At 40.4% G+C, this 5,670-nt stretch overlaps 1 pseudogene; it reads right to left on the reverse strand.

Moving 5' to 3' along the window:
• LOC133632351 (protein NipSnap homolog 1-like) overlaps nt 1-5,670 on the reverse strand; it is a 302,488-nt pseudogene that overhangs the window by 262,738 nt on the left and 34,080 nt on the right.

A 5,670-nucleotide genomic window follows, 5' to 3' on the forward strand; every position in this document is an offset into this window, starting at 1 on the left:
TAGAACAAGTGCTTCAGAAATGTTTCTGAGGTCAAGTACAACTAAAGCTACCACAACCAGCCCCCAAAGAGTGGATTCCCACCTGAGGTTATCGCCATTCAAGAAAATGCTAGTTCAAAAAAGACTGAAACAAATTCCCTACAGCGGGATATGTCTGGCCATAAAGAGACTGACTCTTTAGGGACAAGATCAAGTCGAGATTCTGCTAGTTCAAACAAGGCCCATGAAGCTCCAGAAGTGTTTTTGAGATCAAGTACAACTAAAGATACCACCACAACCAGTCCTCTAAAGAGTACGTTACCACCCGAGATTATCTCCACTCAGGAAAAGGCTGGCTCCAAAAAGGATAGGTCCGGTAATAAAAAGACGGAATCCTCCGGGACAAAATTAGCTAAAGATTCTGCTAGTTCAAAAAAGTCCCATGGGGTTCTAAAAGTGTGTGAGAGGATTAGTTCAACTAAAGATACCACCACATCCAGCCCCCCAAACAGTGCATTCCCACCTGAGGTTATCTCCATTCAAGAAAATCCTAGTTCAAAAAAGACAGAAACAAATTCCCTACAGCAGGATATGTCTGGCCATAAAGAGACTGACTCTTTAGGGACAAGATTAAGTAGAGATTCTGCTAGTTCAAACAAGGCCCGTGAAGCTCCAGAAGTGTTTTTGAGATCAAGTACAACTAAAGATACCACCACAACCAGTCCTCTAAAGAGTACGTTACCGCCCGAGATTATCTCCACTCAGGAAAAGGCTGGCTCCAAAAAGGATAGGTCTGGTAATAAAAAGACAGAATCCTTAGGGACAAAATTAGGTAAAGATTCTGCTAGTTCAAAAAAGTCCCATGGGGTTCCAAAAGTGTGTGAGAGGTTTAGTTCAACTAAAGATACCAGCACAACAAGCCCCCCAAACAGTGCATTCCCACCTGAGGTCATCTCCATTCAAGAAAATGCTAGTTCAAAAAAGACCAAAGCAAATTCCCTACAGCGGGATATGTCTGGCCATAAAGAGACTGACTCTTTAGGGACAAGATTAAGTAGAGATTCTGCTAGTTCAAACAAGGCCCATGAAGCTCCAGAAGTGTTTTTGAGATCAAGTAAAACAAAAAATACCACCACAACCAGTCCTGAAAAGAGTACGTTACCACCCGAGATTATCTCCACCCCAAAGAATACTGGCTCAAAAAAGACCCGAACAAATTCCCCACACCAGGATAGGCCTGGCAATAAAAAGGCTGAATCTTCAGGGACAAAATTATCTAAAGATTCTGCTAGTTCAAAAAAGTCCCATGGGGTTCCAAAAGTGTGTGTAAGGTTTAGTTCAACTAAAGCTGCCACCACAACCAGTCCTCAAAAGACTGCACTCCCGTCTGGGAGTCGTAAGAGGCGTATCTCCACTCAGGAAAATGCTGGCTCAAAAAAGACCCGAACAAATTCCCCACACCAGGATAGTTCTGGCAATAAAAAGACTGAATCTTCAGGGACAAAATTAGCTAAAGATTCTACTAGTTGCAAAAGTTCCCATGAGGTTCCAAAGGGGTGTCAGAGTTCCAGTACAACTAAAGATACCACTACCAGCCTTCTGAAGAGTATATTCCCACCTAGGAGTCGTCGAGGGCGTATTGTCCCTCGGGAGAATACTGGCTCCAAAAAGAGCCAAACCAGTGATGCACACCAGGATAGGTCTGCCCTTAAAAAGACTAAATCCTCAGGGTCAAAATTACCTAAATGGGTCTCATTTGAGTTCCCTTCACCATCTGTTGGTCAGAAAGCGTCCAGTTTCATTGAAAATGATGCCAGATTGAAAGAGTCTTGCAGTGAACCTCTCAGTAGCGGCAACATTTCTGAAGAGGAGCCCACCTCCAACGGTTGAAAAGACCATATAGTTCATTATTAGGGACTTCTACTATCGCAAGCCCTCAGTGGAAGAAATTGCCTAAGAAAGCTACCGCTTTAAGTAAGGCGAGAGAAACTATTGCTAAGAAACCCAGACTGGATGAACATTATAGTATTTCAGAACAGGTGAAAATACGCAACGCGCAGAAGTTAGCTAAAGGATCAATAAAAGAGACGGTTGCAAAAATGACAAAATCAGACCCATCTAAATTAAGGAAAACAAAGCATGATTCCAGCGATGAGACGGGAAACAAATCAACATCTCCATCTGTGCCAGCAAGGAAAGCTACCGCATTAAGAGCAAAAAGGTCTTCTTCCTCACCGGTCCAGAAGGAGGCACGGTCTCCAAGGTCTCAGAGTCTTGCTGTCGTTTCGCCCGTCCAGAAAGAGGCACCGTCCCCCATGAGTCCCGCTGTCGGTTCCCCGCCACACAGTCTCTCCCCCACGATGTCAACACACCGCTTGTTGCACCACCAGCGCAGCCTTCAATCGTCATTGGTAAAACTCTGCTCAAGAACCAGTGTGGGCAGTGTGGTCGTGTTCTCAGCAGCCCTGCCGTCCTTGAGAGCCACATGAATCTCCATATAGGTCACCGGCCATTCTCTTGCGGATCTGTCGGAAGGACTTTCCTGATGCCAGGGGTCTGAGACGGCACAGCTGGGTGCACGCCGATAGCAGGATCCATGTCTGCCAGCAGTGTGGGAAGGGGTTCGTGTATAGTTATTGCCTCACCAAACATCTCCAGATGGTACATAGGAAGATTAAACCGTTTGTCTGCCAGATCTGCGACAAGGCATTCTTCTTCACAAAGGTAGACGTGGAGGACCACATACGTATCCACACAGGGGAGAAACCATTCCAGTGCCACATATGCGAAAAGAGGTTTGTCAAGAAAATAGAGCTGAGAGCGCATTTGAAGTGGCATAGTGGAGAGAAAAGACACTGGTGTCCATATTGCGGGAAAGGATTCTTTGACTACAATAACTTGAAAAGACACAAGTATATCCACACGGGAGAGAAACCCAAGTCTTGTCCACACTGCCCTAAACACTTTAAGCAGTCAAGCCATTTGAAAAAGCACGTCAGAACTATACATAAAAATGTGTCAGTTGAGAAAGACTAAAAGTTGTTTTCTTTGAAAATGTATTTTTGTGACACATTTTAGCGTTGCCACAAACAGGAAGAAATGTCTTCAATAAAAAAAATTAAAACCCATTGTAATGTTTTCCCTCGTAACTTGTTGTATATAATATGACAACAGAATGTCATTGTGGCAAACTCTTACATTACACTTAAAGTGGGGATTCTTAATCCACACATCGAAATATATAATAATGGTGACAATCAAACTATACAAAAAGTGTACAGTTAAAACGTTTTACTTCAGCTGCTGCACGGTGGTGCAGTGGTTCGTGCTTCCACCTCTTAAGACGTGCACCTGGGAATCTGTTCATTGGCAACACTAAATTGACCCCTGTGTGTGAATACGGTCTGTCTTGTGTTAGCCCTGTGATGAGGTGGTGAGTGTACACTGCCTTCAGCCCGTGGGATAAGCACAGGGCCCATCGCAACCCTGAAAGGGACAAGCAGTATATAATGTATTGATCATTTAAACTGTTTTATGAATCAGAGAAACCAGGTTAAGAAATAATATGGGTGTATATAAGTCTGTATGTATATATATACACAGTATATATATGTGTATATATGCGTGCATATAAGTCTGTATATACACATATATGTATATATATATATATATATATATATATATATATATATATATATATATATATATATATATATATATATATATATATATACATACAGTGTTTGTGTATGTATATACAGTTTTATATTTACAGTATGTGTTTGTGCATATACACATACATAAATGTGTGTATATATATATATATGTGTGTATGTATATATATATATATATATATATATATATATATATATATATATATATATATATATATATATATATATATGTGTGTGTGTATGTATATATATATATATGTGTGTGTATGTATATGTATATATATGTGTATATAATAATGTGTATACATGTATGTTTGTGTATATACACATACATAAATGTGTGTATATATATATATATATATATATGTGTGTATGTATATATATATATATGTATATATATGTGTATATAATAATGTGTATACATGTATGTTTGTGTATATACACATACATAAATGTGTGTATATATATATATATATATATATATATATATACACATGTATATATATATATATATATATATACACATGTATATATATATATATATGTGTGTATATTTATAATAATGTGTATATATGTATGTATGTGTATATATGTATACATACATATGTATTATATGTATACATATATGTATATTTATACATGTATATATATACACTGTGTGTATGTATATACAGGTTTATATATACAGTATGGGTTTGTGTATATACACATACATAAATGTGTATACAAACCCCGTTTCCATATGAGTTGGGAAATGGTGTTAGATGTAAATATAAATGGAATACAATGATTTGCAAATCCTTTTCAAGCCATATTCAGTTGAATATGCTACAAAGACAACATATTTGATGTTCAAACTGATAAACTTTTTTTTTTTGTGCAAATAATCATTAACTTTAGAATTTGATGCCAGCAACACGTGACAAAGAAGTTGGGAAAGGTGGCAATAAATACTGAGAAAGTTGGGGAATGCTCATCAAACACTTATTTGGAACATCCCACAGGTGTGCAGGCTAATTGGGAACAGGTGGGTGCCATGATTGGGTATAAAAACAGCTTCCCAAAAAATGCTCAGTCTTTCACAAGAAAGGATGGGGCGAGGTACACCCCTTTGTCCACAACTGCGTGAGCAAATAGTCAAACAGTTTAAGAACAACATTTCTCAAAGTGCAATTGCCAGCTCAACATACTTAACTCAACTGAGAGGACAACTGCAGCAAGACAGTGTGTGCTCAGAGGTCATGTCATACTGTCAGAAAATATGGCCTGACCGCAACAAACTCACAGGTCCAGTGAAGCCTTACTAGCCTGATAGAACCATACTTACAGTACACGATGGACTACTGCTCAGGGGCTCCAGACTAGTTCTTCCCGCAGCGATGCGCAACTCTGTCCTCGACGCACTTCACGAGGGACATCAGGGGATGACCAGATGCAGAGAGCGGGCCAGAGAGGCTGTATGGTGGCCAGGCTTGAGCAGCCAACTAAACGAGCTGGCGAGAAATTGCAACACATGCATCAAAGAACGAGCCAATCCGGTGGAGCCATTAATGTCCAGTGAGCTCCCAGAGAGACCATGCCAAAAAGTAGGTTCTGATTTATTCTCACTCAACCAAGACACCTACCTACTTGTAGTGGACTACTACGCTAGGTTTGTAGAGATCGCCAAGCTAACTTCCACACGATCTGAGGATGTTATTGTGCATCTCAAGTCGATCTTCTCCAGGCATGGTGTTCCGGTCCATTTTTTCAGTGATAACGGAGCTCAATACTCCAGTTCAAAAACTTTGCAGCAGTTTATGGGTTAACTCATTCCACCAGTAGCCCTAGGTTCGCTCAGAGTAATGGAGAGGCGGAACGTCACATGCAGACCGTGAAAAACCTGCTAAAGAAGGCTAAAGATCCATATCGAGCTCTGTTGGCTTGTAGAGCTACACCACTCGCAAATGGCTACAGTCCTGCTCAACTCCTCCTCCTTCAAAACAGACTCTCAAGCAGGGCCGGCCCGTGGCATAGG

The sequence above is a fragment of the Entelurus aequoreus genome, linkage group LG17, assembly GCF_033978785.1.
Source record: "Entelurus aequoreus isolate RoL-2023_Sb linkage group LG17, RoL_Eaeq_v1.1, whole genome shotgun sequence".
Lineage (NCBI taxonomy): Eukaryota > Metazoa > Chordata > Actinopteri > Syngnathiformes > Syngnathidae > Entelurus > Entelurus aequoreus.